The sequence below is a fragment of the Corvus moneduloides genome, chromosome 20 (genome assembly GCF_009650955.1).
Source record: "Corvus moneduloides isolate bCorMon1 chromosome 20, bCorMon1.pri, whole genome shotgun sequence".
NCBI lineage: Eukaryota > Metazoa > Chordata > Aves > Passeriformes > Corvidae > Corvus > Corvus moneduloides.
The window spans coordinates 1937421-1953952 of NC_045495.1; the positions used below are offsets into that span (position 1 = coordinate 1937421).

General features: G+C 46.4%; 1 long non-coding RNA gene across 2 annotated transcripts in view; it reads left to right on the forward strand.

Annotated features, from left to right (window-relative positions):
• The window catches only part of LOC116454119, a 20999-nt gene continuing 4467 nt past the window's right edge, over positions 1-16532 (forward strand). Inside the window, exons 1-5 of one of the 2 annotated variants that reach the window (XR_004244011.1) lie at positions 1-975; positions 4993-5054; positions 5435-6675; positions 9765-9985; positions 10317-10456. This is a non-coding gene — a long non-coding RNA (uncharacterized LOC116454119). Of the gene's footprint in view, positions 976-4992; positions 5055-5434; positions 6676-9764; positions 9986-10316; positions 14509-16532 lie in introns of those variants that run through there. The other variant, XR_004244012.1, reaches the window with a different exon arrangement.

The window sequence follows — 16532 nt, forward strand, 5'->3', positions numbered from 1 at the left end:
GTCGCGCGTCCCCTCAGGGGCGGCTGAGCGGGAAGCGCAGCGGCGGCCGGGGCTCGCGGTGCCTCGGCTCCGGGTTCGCCCATCGGCCGCAGAAGAAGGAGCTGTGAGGAGGAAGGACAAGGCTCTGCCCCGGCACGGGCTCTTCGGAATGTGTCGCTTGCGAAAGCTGTCAGCGCTTCCCGTAGCGTGCACCGGGGAGAGGAGAAAGGCTGTGGTGCGGTGGGGCCCCCGGCGGAACAGCCCCAGTCTCCTGTGGGAGGGTGAGAGTTGCAGCGCCCTCAAACCGCAGAGGGAACGGCCCGTCAATCCCCTCGATCCTCGCAGGGAACAGCCCCTCAGCCCCCCAAACCTCACAGGGATCATCCCCTCAATGCCCTTAAACAGGGAATCAGCTCCTCAACCCCCAGAAAACTCATAGGGGATCAGCGTCTCAAACCTTACAGGATGAGCCCGTCAACCCCCTCGAACCTCTCAGAGGGAACAGCCCCTCAACCCCCTCAAACCTCTCAGGGCACGATGGTTCTCCTCAAAAAGTCCTCTAAGTCGCGGGGCTGCAGGCCTGGGGTGACAGTAGGAGGTTCCTGTTCCATTAAAATGTCTTTTCACTGTCTGAAACAGAAACACGCGCTGAATTGTAAAAGGATCAAAACCACCACTGCCCTTTGCTGTTCTCCAGCGTGTTTGCTTTTAGTATTCAGCCCAGGACTGACACAGAATGGGAGGATTTCCCAAATGGCTTTGTTACAACATTAAGCCTGGTAACCTACCCTGGGTCACTCCCGAGCAGAAAATAAGGAGTTTGAAAGAAAACACTGATTTCTAAGGGCAGCTTGTTCCAAGGATTGTTCCTGCGCTGAAACAAAGCCTGTGAAAACACGAGTTGCGAGTCATTCCCTAAGTTACTGTTTCCGCACGGAATGATCTTGCCACATCAGAGCTGCAGAAAGGTCAAGCCGAAGTTTCTTTCTCGCTGATGTAAGTTCATGCGTAGGTATTTTTATAGCAAACATTCCAAACAAATTTCATATCTGATATGCAAAGCCAGGAATGCTGCTTACAGAGACGCGGGCTCGAAGGCCAAATTTCTCCTCATGTAACCCAAGTGCAAACACACTACAAATGAAATAAGCTTCATAAAGCCTCCTTATATCTTTTCTGAATTGGTTTTATCTTAGATTTGTGGCATATCAAAAAAACATGTAATTTTCAAGCATAAAAATCAGCCATGAGGGACTTTTTACCTCCCTGGAATATAGACTGTAAGGATGATAGGGAGAACTTAAGTGATTTTTTTTTTAAATATAAATGAAATTGATGGAAATATACTTTCCCCCATCAGCCACTTGTTATGTATTTATCATTTAAAGAGTAAAGGTAAATGTAAAGGTAGCAGGGGAATAAGAGGATATAAGCTCCCTTGAGACATGTCCTCCTATTCCTACCCTACTTTTACATGTGTCTTCTCAACATAGTCCCTCACCAAGCAGCTTTCAATTTAGATACAAAATAAACTTTCTAAAACATTTAAGAATTAATTCAACAAACATGACAACGTGTCAATCAAAAGCCCAAGTTGGCAATACCAGAAACAGCTGGAGAAATCTGGTTTATGTTGTGATTAAGTGAAATATTCCATGGCATTCCAAGAGTCATGCTCTGTTTGTGATGGATCCCATTCTTAAAGTATTAACTCTCAGCTGAGGAGATGGGGTACAATTCCTGACTTTGCTGTCGTGTTCCTCTGTGACCTCACATCCAGTAACAATATTTTAATGTTTTGGTTTCTCCTCTGAGTTACAAAGATAGTGATACAGTCCCATTTTGCCTGGAACAAGCAGCACTGGGACACAGCCAGCCCCAAACTGGCAGAGCAGTTAGAGAAAGCAGTTAGAGCAGGAAGCAGCTACAGTGGTGGGGTAAGACAGCTCCACACCAATTCCTTCTGGTTTTCAGGCCAATTTCTCCATGACTATTTGTCCTAAGGCTCTTACTAGAGAGCAACAACAAACCCCTGAATACCAAGGCTCACCAGAGACCTGACACAACACTGCCAGGCCTGGCTCATCTGCACCCTGCAGTGAGGGGCCCTGCCAGGACAACTCTGACCTGATGCCTCTACAGCCACCACAGTTTGCAAAATTATTCCATTTTTATCTGTTATGTCATGACAGAACCTCTACTTTTAGTTCACACAGACCCTGCTCTCAGGCAGCAGAGATTATCAGACAGTATAGGGGGTTTAATGACAGCTAAATCATGGAAAAAAAAGAGTGTCTGAAAATATAATTACAAATCAGATCCTGCCACCAGCTTAAAGTCACAGAGAGCTGACTGGGTATTTGGTGCAAATTAAGAAGCAGAACTCTCTAGTGAGGAGTTCCTTCCACTGTGGGAAGAAAAAGGGATTGGAGTGATGGTTCATAATAATGGTTAGCATTTCACATTAACCAAAAAACCCAGACCTCTTTCCAAAGAAAATGTATGACACTTCAAAGAAACCCCAACTAAAGTGGCATCCCTCATGTCCCAGAGGCACAGACGGTGTCCAAGAACCAGCAGAATTTTGTTTAAAGAGCACTTCAAAATCATTTACTGGATGCCTTGTACACACCATGGCCTGCACTAAATTTAATCACAAAGATACTCTGGATTGGAAAGGCAGGCTGGAGGCTCCCGATGGCAGGCTTTGTTCAGATTAAATTAAGCATGTTCTCAAAGGCACTGAAGCAGGAACCCAGAGATAAGGCTGTGTGTGCTAACCGTGGATTAGATCTGGCAGTAAGTTTTTAGTGAAGCCTTGTTGGGGAGTACAAGATTATAGATGTTGCTGCTATTTAAATGCTGTGTCAAAGGTAAATCAAATTAAGATACAGCAAATTTAGACTTGCATTAGAGGAACTGAGCTCCTCTCTTGTCACAGAGAAGTGCTACGTATGCAAATTGAACTGGGCACGTGGCCTTTGGATTGCTAGAATTTATTTAATTATTCGCTAATCAAAAACTAATTCACAAGCACTTAGCCAATATCTTTAAGTGTCTCTGCATCGCTGTCTAGGATCTGAGGCAAAGCAGGTATTTACTGCTGCTCAGGAGCTGCGGGAGCCTCGCAGCACAGCAGCTGTTGGGCTCCAGGAGGGCTGCTGCAGTCCAAGGCTACAGGAACAGGCAAAAATCCACACACTCCAGCTCCAGCTCAGCCTGCAGCGGGCATCTGCAAGGAGAAGGTGTTCGGAGTCACAGTGGAAAGGCCTGAACTCAAAAGGGATGAGCCGAACAACAGTGGAACTGCTGCAGTGACTCAAAAACAGTTCTGAGAAGAGCAGTGTAAGGCCTTAGGACTTCCTGACTCACATTCACTAAAACAGAAGCCAAAAATGCGACTTTGAGGCCCTGCTCTGTTGTTGGCTTCTAAATCTGTGCCTCTTTCCCCAATACCTGTCTCCCCACCCTGGGATATTGTTAATTTTGTAAGGACTGTTCTTGGCACTGGACAAACACATGACAAGTTTTACTCCTTCCTGCTTCAGACAGCCTGACAGGAGTGCAGTAGAGCACACTCTAAGAAGAACAGAAAGTGCAAGGTGCAATAAAAGCACTCAGTCACTGCAGGTCTGCAGTGGTCAGAGCTAAATGGTTTCATATCGAATTACAGTGAACTGGTGAATGAGCAAAATACCCCGAATCATCATGTGCCAGTCTGATTCTGATGTTATCAGGGGGAGAGGGGAAATACAAAAGGCTTCCTCAAAGAACAACAGAACTACATATGCAAATTGAAACTTCTATCACATCCCACATTTTCTAGGAAACAAGTGGTTTAGAGTGGAAGCAGAGGGTGACATTTGCTACAGATTTATATGAACTAGGGGGGAAATAAAAGGAACAGATTCTTACCAGGTCCCTCCTATTATTGTCATATAAGTTGTACTCCCACACTATTGCCAGCATGAACTTTGTAGTGGAATACTGCAGGGGGAAATGAAAAATTTAATTTAAAAAAATTTAAATTAAATTAAAATCATCCCCCTTGTTGAAGGGACATGTCAGTGAAGGCAGTGGTCACCAGAGCTGCAGTGTGGTGTAGCCAGGGGACTCTTGGAATGAATTGATTGGGATTTTCCCCCTCATTTCCAGTTTGAGGGCACTTCTCTTTTCACCCTTGCCCTAGAGATCCTCTCTTCCCAGGACTCTCATGACTTGTTGGAGCAGCTGCCCATCTCCACCCCCCGACACAGCTGCCCCTGCCCCAACAGCCAGGCCCTTGCCCTGGCATCATTCTCTGCTGCTTCCCGGCAGCAGCGGACACCTCATCCCCTCCTTTTCCTGCTGAGGTGCAAGCGGGGAGGGGACACGGGAGAGAACAGCGCGTCCCTCTGTCCCAGAGGGCTGAGCTCTGGTGACAGTACAGCGTGGGGGTGACAGCCACGGCTGCGCAGGCAGGAGTGACAGCCCTGCTCTGCACACCCACGCGTGCCGAACGCCAGACCTGTATATCAGGTTGTGGCAGATACGGGAACAGGGTTTGGGCAGCACTGCCCAGGCTCTGGAAAAGGCAGCAAGGGAAGTGGAAGCATCCCTCAGATCTCATTTGAGCTGGGGGCTACCTCTGTTTAATTCTCCCACCCCTTTATGAGGGAATTAACAAATGTTTCTGCTGAGCCACTTACCCCGGATGTTTTTGTTCAGGGAGCCCGTGACATGTTTAAAGCACTCAAAGTGCTGCTCACATTACTGCTCAATCCATGATTCCAGCTCCTGTTATTAATAGTGGGATCTACACAACCCAGGAAAGTGAGGCACGTCACACACGTTCACAGCTATTTTAAGGTTTGTGGGTAAGTGATCCCCCACTTTTCCTGCAGTTGCTTTGAAAGAGAAGAAAACACCATAAGGCACTCTCCGCTCTTGATATTTTCCTCAGTAAGGCTTCCCTGTGTGTGGAAGGGTGGCACAATCACACTTGAGGCCCACAAACTCTTTTTTTCCTGGCAGACTTTGCTGATGCTCCTCCAACCCAGGAGCAACAAGGTGCCGCAGCTAATAGCAGTCACGAGGTAAGTGTAATGCACTGGATATTTATAAAAATATCACATCCTTCACGATTTTCTATCAACCTGTTTGATTATGCCTTATACAGGGAAAGTGTGACAGAATTAATCAGCCTGCTGGAGTGCACACTAAGAGAACAGATGAGCTTTGGCAAGGCTGTTGTTAGCACTGAAAAACTGTGACAAAAAAGAGGCAGATTGTAATCCAGACGTGTCATTCAGAAAGCGAGACATGCTATGATTTATCAGCATACCAACAATTGATGGGAACAGAGATCTCCCATTTCAAAGTGTTGTCTCTGTGTAGATTAAGAGTAGTATCTGTCATCAGGAAACAATGGGAAAAGAAATATGTTTGATAAAAGCAATTCTGTGCTCTCTTGTAGACAGAAACCACTGCGGCATTGGAATGGAGGTAAAGGATCTCTCTGCAGTTCCATCCAGGGCAGTTAAAAAAAAAAAGTGTTGTGACAAGAGGAAGTGCAAATAATTAATACCAGAAGATCAAATGAAAGGAGTGGCTTTGCAAGAAGTGACTAATGTTGACTCTGCTCCAGGAAGGTCCAGATTGCATTGTGGAAAGAGGAGCTTGCGTGGCCCCCGGAGCATGGTGCACAGCGGGCAGGGACCTGCCACAGTGGCACCACAGGGCACCTCTCCCCTTCAAAGAAAGGGCTGCTTTCTTCTCAGCTCAAAGGCTGCTGCTCACAGGGTCCCCAGCACCACAGCAGTTTGATTGTTGTGTACAGAGAAAGCAACACCAAAGCATCAAACACGGACCAACTTGGGGAACATTCTGCCAGCAGCTGATACAGTGGGAAGCGCATCTCAAAACAGCAGGGCAGCAGAGTAAAACAAAAGCCACGGAGCCAGGACTGTTGTGTCATTTGATACATCCTGGCACTTCCCTTAATTCTGCTTCAGAACTTGGAAGGGAAGGCCAAAGCTTCTTATTTGCTAATTAAGGTTTCACCCGATTCAAACATTGAACAAAGGACATCCCCAAACAGAGAAACTTGCCAGCCTTCATGCCCCTGCCAACAGGCTGATGTCTCAGTTCAGTGCTCTCCCAACGTGGAGTAAAAGAGCTCTGGACAATGGCATATCCAAATGTGTGCACACACACACATTTTTATGCTGGCAAGCACACATTACCTCTGATCAGGTTCCAGAAGTTCCACCTCCCTGTTTTTGTTAAGGACCCTCCAGACACCCTACAGACAGGGGTGAAACAGGCATTAAAACAGCAGACCTCTATTTTATGGTGTCAAATGGCTAATAATAGTAATTAAGGATCTTAAAGTCCTTTATCAATAGGCATTATCTAAGATGGCATCATGCCTGTAATCAGAGTCAGTGAAAAACTGCCTAATCAAGCCAAGAAGGCAACTAAAAGAGTCTGATGGGTTGCCATCTGCTCCAGCCACCTCACCCCCTGCGTACAGCAGTGAGCCACTGCAGGACACCAATAACCAGGTTGTTTTGCTGTCGTTTCAGCTGAACACTCAGTGCCTGTTGATGTGTTCCGGAGGACTCCCAAACCCAAACATGACAGATCGCTGCTGGATGCATGGGTCCAACATTTTACCTTGCCACTTCGGTGGATCGATTGTGTCCTTGCAGCAAGGTAAAGCATTTGGGGTTAATCAGAATTTTGCCTACTATATTAAGTATTTGCTTGTATATTTATTTTATAAAACATATGGTTAATTGATCCATAAAAGCCTTTGGCATTCACTCAGCCTCTGGGTAAAAATCCAGCTACTCCTAGAAAAGCTTTTGACCCAGCCATTGTAATAAAATTTAGGCCTGGAGTATGGAGTAGACTCTTGAGCAGATTCTTAGCAATAGAAGATAAGTTCAGGGTAGATGGAGGTTGCCAAATTGTCACAGTTTGAAAAAGAAAATTGGTACGTTCAAGGAAGGAGCAATTTGAAGTTCTTTTAAAGCACTTGGACACCACAATGATGGGCAAGAGTTTCTTCACTCATTTCACTTTCTCTTATCACTTCCCAGCTGTTTCTTCCACTTTCAGGTAGTTGCAATTTATCCTTCTATTTTTACCCACACAGTTCACTAACAGCCTTTGAGTTGAGATTCTGCTGGCTTTAGTGATGAGGTGCCAGCTGTGCATCCCTGCAAGCTGGTGCATGTACGACCTTGAAATTTTCTGGGAAACCAATCAGGAGATGCTTTTAAACAGTTTCCTATTGCCCAGAGAGCATCTCTCTGTTTTTAGCTTTAGTTATATATCACATTATAACATCCAGATCATTGTGCAGACATTAGCCAGCTAACGCCAACCCAAATCCCTCCCAGCCTGTACCCTGTTATTGCCTAAGTAACAGCTCCTCCATTCCACTGAAGCCAGCCTAGGGAGTTCTTTCTGCTTCCTTCTCTGCAGGAATATTAAGTCAGAATGAGAATGAAGAGAGCTGTTAATTTTATGTCATGGTGAGGAAACTGAAGGTCTTCAGATCACACTTTCTCCCCAGTCTTTTAATTGCAAAATTATACTTCAAGATTTGACACAAGTTTCTCACCTCCCTGTTTTCAAGCTACTAGCAAGCAAAACCAGACAAAAGTAGCTCTTTTTTTTTTTCTACTCTGCAGAGCTTGTTAATTTCAAATAGGTGAAATATTGCTAATTACCAGCATATTCTAACAGAACTTGTGATTTTACAGAGAGCTATGTCAAACTAAACCAAATTATGGGTCAGAATGTGCCAATCGTTGTCACTTTGTGGTTTATGTCCCTCCTCAACGTGTGCCTTCCCAGGCTCTTGGAGCCTTTGGCTAGCACTGCTCAGCTGCTCCACAGTTATTCCTCACACCAGATCCAGCAACAAGATATTCACAGCACGCTCTTCTCACATTTTCTCTAAACATTAGGTACAATAGCAGAAATAGAAATTGGAGATTTAGAAGCAAGAGACACGGGAGCCTGGGTGGAAACAGATGACTAACAGAATTTTTACTAAATAAAAACATGAAAAGGGGTAAAAAAAAGATTCCTGAGCAGACATAATACCTTTCTTTTTCTGGATAAGTACTAATCTGGACCCTGGAATACTCCCACCTCTAGATAGGATGCTTACTAACCTGTTCCCAATTTCAAATTAAATTTTAATTAAAACAATGGGAATACTCCTTAAATAAGTTAGAATGTGACTGCCTGTGGTCCTCCTCCAGGCCCCACACTTTTTACCTTCACCATGAGACTTACATTAACTCCACAATGCTTGACCAGCAGTGTCCCATGACCCTTCTCTGTCATCCCTGCAGCCATCACAGTCTTTCCCTTTGATTAAACCTCACCTTCCAAGATGGAAATTCACGCCCTGCCTCTGGAGAACACCCTGCACAACGGGACCTGAGCATCTAGAGACCCCACTGGGAGTTACACAAGCAATAAAACATCAAACCCCATTTTTTGTGCAGATTAATGTTCTCTAAGTTACTCCTGCCATAAACAGCAGAAAATGCACTTCTTTGCATTCCAGCGTGTTGTGGGAGATCATAAAGGCACTTAATATATTATTTAAGCCATTTAAGCGAGATAGCACAACTGCTGTAATTAGCAACAGTTCTCCAAATCCCCATATGCCAGACAAAGGCTCTCACTCAGCATTTCCAGGCTGGTAGGAGGGAATCAGAACACCATAGAAATGAAATGGCATGCTCTGCTTTTTTCTCCTCCTGCCAATCTCAGCAGAGCCTATGTTTCACTACAGCTACTCCCCTGCACCATCATACAAGAGACTCAAAGCATCACATAAAGAAGACTGCCCATTTTTGGTCTTAAGTATAACAGGCTACTCAAGGCTTTAAGAAAGAGAAATGAAGCCACTTCTCTTGACAGCTACATTCTGCAGGCTGGACAGGAATTTCCTTGCTTTTTCCTTTTAATAAAACCAAAATAGAAAGAAAATGAAAACAAAAACTTGAGTTCCTCTAGAAAACCCACGAAGTGAAGTCAGTGTTAAGTGGGAATTTAGAAGCACTCCAAGCAGCAGCCACCCTTTGTGCATCCAGGGTCAGGAACGGGGCAGTGTGATGGGAGGCACAGGTATGGGCAGGAGAGAGGCAGGATGTGCACGCAAAGGGCAGCAGTGACAGCAGAGGGATGAGACCTGAATGCTGCCATGAGCCTGAACTGCATTACCTCGTGGAACCCCAGGACACATCACATGCCCAAAGCCTCATCCCACCATGTGCCCCCTGGGAATTGCAGCCAGTCGGACACTCCTGTGCAAAGAACATTGCTAGGGGCAGATACCAAAATCTTCTAAAGGAGCAGGGAAAGGAGATACAGAACTGAGAGCCTCTGCCACCAAGGGAGGCTGTGAAATTGGGGGTGCCATGGCTCTGAGAGGGGAGATGCCATCCGCTGCCCCAGGCAGCACCAACTGGAAAATGTGTTATCAGTCTCATAATTTTCCAGACTTCTCTGATTCATTGGGGAGAGGAAGTGACCAAGGCTGGTATCACCCAGAGAGCTCATATTTCATTATCCAAAAGATTAACAAAAGATGTCAAATTTATTTTCAATACAAAGAGATACCCAACTCATTATAGATTTGATTTTATAAGCAGTACCTAAGGGATGGGCTCATTAACATCTTATTAATAATGCCTATTTTAATTTGCATAAACCCCTAAAAACTTATGAATCACAATAAAAAGAAAAGCCTTTAACTATCCTGTTTCTCACAGGCTGCAAGTTGAAGAAGTGTGGAGGAAGCTGATAATGCTCTTTCAGTTCCTGAGGACTTCAAGCAGCTATGAAAGTTATAGGACATTAGCAAACACCAACAATCAGCTCACAAACAGCTGGCTGAGAAGCTGAAGACAAACATCTACAGAACTGCTGAAGCATAAAATAGTGCAGGAACCCCTGAAGATACATCTATTGAGAGGGAACACCAGCACCAGCAGTGAGTCACTGGTACCTTTGGGCACTCTGGAAGGTTTGGCTGCCTTTGTCTGCCAGTCTGGGAACACTCAGAACACACCTGACTGGATTTTGCCAGAGGTGGATAAAAGAGATGCAGATGTGTTTATGGTTTCCCCGTGCCACTGGTCACCAATCACACTTGTGTTTATACCACATGAATTGCAAACAAGTGGTTAAATGAGCAGCTCCCCACAGGTACCAGAAAGGAACTCCTCTGGCCGTTCAGATCTCTCTAATGCCACACAGAAACAGTAACTGGCCCAAAATCTCTTTCAGATCCCTTCTCCTGACACAAGATTTGTTAACTGCAGGGAGAAGATCATCTTCATTACCCTTAAGCACCAGGAAAGGAATTTCCAGATGGAATTAGCAAAGCCTCCACCCCTACAGTCCGAGCAGTTGCTGAGTATCATTAATCACTCCATCAAAGGGAGCACTCACCACCCTCCTGGTAAGAACAGGTTGCTGGAAAACATTCCTCATTACAATTCGTATTTGGCATTACTGCAATACATCTGGCAATGGTGTTTGGGGTTTATGTTTAACTAAACCACATGTACAGTACAATGCAGAATACCTGTACATTTATCTGTGTTTATCAGCTCTCCTTCCTGTGACCTATCAGAACATAAATACCATATCAGATGCCTGCATATATTATATGCACCAGACTCATCACATCACACGTGGTAATCATGTTAAATCTGCCCAAAGCAGCAAATAACAACCAGCAGCAGACACAGAACATCTCCACAACTGCTTCCTTTTTGGCTCCATGCCTACTCTGCACTGCAAGAGCTGCTGCACCAGAGGAGTTGGTTAATGTTTGCACTTGCACAGCTGCTGGAAGATGAAGGCACTCAAATAGAGAAATTAATATTCACAGGAGAGCTGTCAGGGGAAAAGGAAGAGTTTTCCCCAAGGTGCACTGTTTCAGTACAGTGTGTTTGACTGGCACTTGGGCTCCTTTCCTACACAGGCAGAAATAGGAGAAGCATAATCTGTTTGTACTCTGACTTTTCCCCATCCAATTAGAACATCCTTTCAAAGGATTCCTGTCGTAGGTAGGCAAGATAATCTGATAGATTTCTAGAGATGTGGTCTGCATTATGCCACCTTCCAGCAGGAGAGGCTTCCAAGGAGAAGGCAGTGTTGTCTTCCAGAGGAGGGGGAAGGACACAGCCACAGGCTTCTCTCATGCCTGATCTCGCAGGAGTGAACCAGGTTGATGGACAACTTCTAAATACAGCGAGATCCTCAGATGAAGGCTGGCCAGAGAAGTCCATCTGTGCCTCCCACTTGCATATCCCTGGCTTTGGCTGAGCTCCGAGTGCAGAGAACACTGAAAGGGAGAACAAAGACTTGGATTTGCAAGGGGAGCTCAAGGCCCTCTCAATCCTCTGCAAAGCAAAGTGTACTCATGATAAGCCAGGAGAACCATTCCATGCTGCAGTCACATGCCACGTGGAAGCTGTAATCTCACAAGGACACAGATATGGCCATGCAAATATGGGTTATGCCTATGCTAACAACCAGTTTATGCCTCTGGAGCTCCTAAATGGCTTTAATCTGGCTGCTAATGCAGGTGAAAGCTTGTGCTGGGGAAGCTTCATTTCTCCTGGCTCTGATGAGCCAGGAACATGCTACCCTTTGGCACTTTGACTTGAGAGGTGAGGACATAAGCTGGCAACTCCTTGGTTTAAATCTTTGCAGGTGAGGAGGAGAGGAGCTGCCTGTCACAGTGGGGACAGGTGTCAGGACTTCAGGCAGCAGGCACAGCGAGAGGGCGGTTAGGAACAGGCGTTGAGAAACCAGCTGCATTTTCAACATCCCCTTCAACCAAACCACTTCTAACAGTGTCCTTACAACAACCAGGCTGAGGCAGCACAGCTACACTCACAGCTATCACCTCTGCTTCCCTCTGCAGAGCTTATCTTGTGTAAAGTAACACCTAACACCGTAAAATCCTGGTGTGGGTTAAACAATTGTAATGTACTTCAAATGGTCCAAGCAAACCTAGCTGCAAAGTTAGCAAGTAATTGCCTTTGCATCTGCTCAGCACCTGCCTGTGAAAGGCTCCTGCATCCAGAGCTGACAGCAAAATTCAGACGTGGGGGAGGAAGAAAGCAGACACAGGAGGGAAAATACCGGAGACGTCTTAAGGGGAGGGCTTGTCTTAATGGATTTTTATCATTATTTCATTCAGCCATGGGTAAAAGCCAAACTTCCCTAAGACAGCCTGAAAACAAGGACCTGTCTCTATTTCAACACCCATCCATTGGTGCCTTCCCAAGGTGTTACCTGCACTGGGCATTTGGCTCAGTGGGAGCTCAGCACTGCCAGCTGCACGAGGAATTCCTGACCAAGATCATCCCAACTTCTGCCAAGAGCAGCGCAGAGCCCTCAGAGAGAGGGGCCTTTGTGCAGCCCTCGGGATGACTGAGGGTGCCAGAAGCAACCTGGCACAGGAGCACAGCTGAGTCACAGCTGCAGCAATTGCACCAATTGTCCCAGGGACACAACAATTGCACTTGTCTGACTGGTCAGGCCATGACAGCAGCACAGCGCATTTCTCTGTGAAAGCATTTCGCCTGGAAGTAAATGTTCAAAACAAAATCCCTTTGACTCCAAGCCTTTCCAGACTTCTCCCTGGCAAGGGCAGTTTATTGAGAGATGTCATGCAGGAGAGAGAGACCTCACTGCTGTTAGCTTTCACCATCACCTGTGAAGGAGGTAACCCTGAGTTCCCATTACACTGGGATGGGAATTGAAGTCTCAACTCCAGCCAGCTCCCAAAGAACACCCAGGGCGCAGCCCAAGGTCCCCGTTCCCCACCAAATGGGACTGTCTGTTATGGAGATCACCCCCAGCTCAGGGCCAGTGCTTGCCCACAGCATGGCTCAGCATGCTCAGAGAAAGGCCCACCTTGGACTTGCTGGTGCCCAATCCTTAGAGGGAGCTGTGACTGCCCACACCGGGAGCTGTGCCCATGCTCGCCAATAGCCAGAGTGGCACAGCCAAAGGTGTGACTCTGAGCTGCCCTTTGCACCTTCAGAGGCCAAAATAACCCTGAGTGATACATGCTTCCAGTGCTGGACTCACTGCAAGTACAAAACCAGCCCCAGCCAAGAGCCCCAGAGCTCCCCTCAAGCTCCCACAGGTGCAAACAAAGCAAAGTAAGGGACATTGCCACTGTCTGCTCCCAGCAAAGGGAAAATCCAGGGGTTTCTGCCTATTGTTTAGGACAACAAATCAGTGGCAAAACTGATGGGGAGAGGTGACTGCCCCAGAGGGCCGCAGTGCTGTGGGGCTGGGAGCCCCAGCTGCCCCCATTGTTCACAGAGTGTGGAGCTGGTGTCCAGACACCCGAGTTCCTGTGGTGACACCAGAACATTTTGGTCCAAACACGGCCCTGAGGCAGTTGTCCCTTACTACGTGGTGCAAGTGAGACCCCCTGGAGTGGGAGAGGGGATCTGTGTCCCGTGGAGGAAATGGGATGAAGTGGATGGAGCCAGGACAAAGGACAGCAGTGGGGATGGCACAGCCAGGCAGGGAGATTGGGTCAAGTGAGAGCAAACCAGGGTCCAGCTACAATATCATCTCTAAAATATGTTTTAAATCAAATTTGCAGGGAAACAATTGTCCAAGGGACCAAAGCAAGGCAGGGAGAAGGACTTCTCTTCCTACACACTTGTGCATGTTTTAAGAGGCAACACAAGCTCGAGTTGAAGTCAGTTATGTAAGTGATGCTTTCCAAACGATGTGTGGAGGAGTTACCTACACAAACCTTGACAGAGGGAAAACAGCCCTTGCCTTTTGCAAGAGAAAACATCCCCCTCCCCAGCCCAGGGAGTTGCAGGCCCAGTGGCTGAGCATTTGGGGTTGTTTTGGCTTTGCAGCAGAGGTCAACCACAGTCCCTTTGCCCTCAATAAAAGCTGTGGACAGAGCAGAGTGGTGCTACAGTGAGCCCATCCTAACCACACAGTTCCACTTCCCAAGTGACTGCCAGCCCATGTGTGATTGATGCCATTAGGAACTGGTGGCCATTGTTTACTTTGTAATTTATTAGAGGCAGGATTTCCAAAAGGGAACTAAAGTAGGCACCTAATTCTTATGGACTTTTAATGATAATTGAATGCCTACTTCATTAAACAGCTCCAAAAACCCAATCTGAGATGACTTGGCAGGGACAGAAATGTTTCTGAGCCTTAGGACAGGGTTTGTCCTAAACAGTTTTTAAAGAGGGGATGAAAGATTTGCTTGAACTGGAAGAATAAGCTATGGCTTTGGCTATTTGAAGGATCTGGGCAGCACAGCAGAGGAGGCAGCTCTTGTATAGGGCAGTGAGAGTTCCACTGCAGGACCCTGATCATCTGCACAGACACCCTCAATCAGGAGACCTTAAAATTGTGAGGTACTGAGCAGAATTTAGCAGCAGAAAAATTGAGGGAGGGAGGAGAAAATAAATCCCTGGAATCTGGGGGAAGGGGAGAAGATAAAAAGCTGTGAAAAGGGCCTGTCAGTGGTTACACCCCCAAGCCAGACCTGGGGAGCAGAATGAGGAGGAGGAGGATGAAGTTTGTACCCACACGCACAATCCCCATCTTCCCTTCTGGTCTTTGGGGGGAGTTTGTCTCCCTCTTCTCAGGATGGACACAAAGCAACTGCACAATCTGTGTAAGCACATCAAGAGCAAGAAAATGGGTAATGCCTGGTGAGAAAATGGGCAAGTTAATCCCCAAAAGGGGTTCCTGCTGTACTGACTTTTAGATGACAACCATACCCTGCAGCATCCGTGGCTGGATCCACGTCGAAGGAGAAGCCTCTTACTGAGAAATCTGCTTATCAGAAGTACTTTCCCCAATGCTTTTTACAATCTTTGGAGCTGTTTGCTTATCCCATGCTTCCAGTCATGCTTTACAGATCCAATCTGACCCATAGCTTTATCTGATTCTATAGGAATTAAACTTTGAAACAGGCCACAAGTCCAGGTACAGCCTGGGTTTGCCAACAATGGTCTCTGTGCCTGAGCAGCATCTCTACAAGGGAAGGAAATTGCATCAGGTTCCCTGAGAACACAAACTCCAGAGGGTTAACACCCAGAGCCAACCATATCTCCTGAGCAAAGACTGGGTGCACCAGGAAGTTCAAAGGTCCACAAGAAACATGTACTTTAGGGAGTTTATTAAAAAATAATTACAATCAGATCCACCCAAAAAAAAAAAAAAAAAGATAAAAGAAGAAAAATAAAGAAAAAAGTGTCAACTAAGAAATTGTTTCAAGGAAATTAGAAAACAGGGATAACTTTGTTGGGTTACTGGGACATTTGCCTGCTTCAGGTTAAGAAGGGAGCTGTGGTCATTTGATAGCTGGCAGTGATAAGGCCACAAATAAGTGTGAGGCCGCAGGTAAACAGCTCTCTCCTCCAATTAGAGAGAAAGGGGAAGCCAGCCAGCTTTTGCTTTTAGCTCATGAGGAAACAAAACCATTTATTTCTTTTTAAGGGTCCAAAAAGATATTCCGCTCAGGAGGGAATCAAAGCTACTGTAAAGAAAACCCCAACACAAATTCCTGCTGGCAGCACGAGACACCCGAGATTAACGGAGAGGCATTAAAAAAGCAACTGGCAGCCCAGGGAGGCAGGGGGTGACAGGTGCTCCTGCTCCCTGACACTTGTGAGGGCTGCAGAGATGGAATTCAGCTCCATTTCCAGCACAGCCCTTCCCGGAGGCCTGGGACACGACCTCAGCTAAGGACAAATCCCACTGCTCCCACAGGCCAAAGGCAGCTCCCCACTGCCCCTCAGACTAGTATTAAAAAGCAAATAACCCCCTCAAACACCCTCCCATCCTTTTGCTCCCCTAAAAAACCACCACCAAACCACACAGCTCCACATCTTCCCGTACAAGGAGGTGAAAAAGGCCGGGCCCAGGTGCTGGGTGCAGGCATCAGTCACAGTGTGCCTTGGGGATGCCCCGGCATGCTGAGGAGCCAGGACCAAGGAGGCTGTGCTGGGGATGGGAAAGGCCGGGAGAAGTGACAAATCCCGCCGTTATGTAACGGGTGACAAATGCCTTTTGTTATGCAAGACAAGTGGGAGAAAAATCAGCATCTTTGCGACTCCCTGCTCGAGCACAAACAACAGGCTGCGGCTCCGGGGGGCAGCGGCATGCTCCGAGCAGCAGAAATAGACTCCTTGGAAACGCCTCCTGATTTGGATGAGTCAACAGAAAAATACAGAGTTAATATTTAATTTTAAGGGATTGAGGTTGTCAGCACGGTAATTTGATAATTTTGGGGGTTTTGTTAAGAAGAGAGGCCAGTGGGCAGCCATCCACCAGCCTTGCTCATCAGTCGTCTAAAATGAGGGATCTACATCCCCTTTGCTCAGCATTTGGGATTATAGGAATTTTTAAAATTAAAAATCTAAATTAGTATTAGTATAATTTAATAATAAAACTAGTAAACCAAAAAGCCACACACATTTGAATTTAAGCACTGGTCCCAACTGTTCTTAGACTCGGTG